The sequence below is a fragment of the Penaeus monodon genome, chromosome 23 (assembly GCF_015228065.2).
Source record: "Penaeus monodon isolate SGIC_2016 chromosome 23, NSTDA_Pmon_1, whole genome shotgun sequence".
Classification (NCBI taxonomy): Eukaryota; Metazoa; Arthropoda; class Malacostraca; order Decapoda; family Penaeidae; genus Penaeus; species Penaeus monodon.
This window is the reverse complement of record NC_051408.1, coordinates 9416820-9417117: the sequence shown is the minus strand read 5'-3', so window position 1 is coordinate 9417117 and position 298 is coordinate 9416820.

Here is a 298-nt window from a genome sequence, read left to right as displayed (position 1 = left end):
CATATGCGTGAGTGTGTGCACATAGAGAGATAGAGAGGACAGCCGGGCAGTTAAAGAGACTCCCTCTACCCCTTAAGTACGTAGGTGTCTGGTGCGCCGCTTCTGTATCATTAAGAGCCCGAGATGAGTAGCGAGGACACGAACGCGGAGATAAAAGTCCGCTTCTGAAGTCCTGACATTTTCTGCAACGCGAGTCGGTCGTGATCTAAAGAACAGACTTTATTGGGGAATTTGATCTTTGTGACTAAACTGGAATTGTTTTATCTAACTCATTTACTAGTCTGTTTTGTTCATCTAT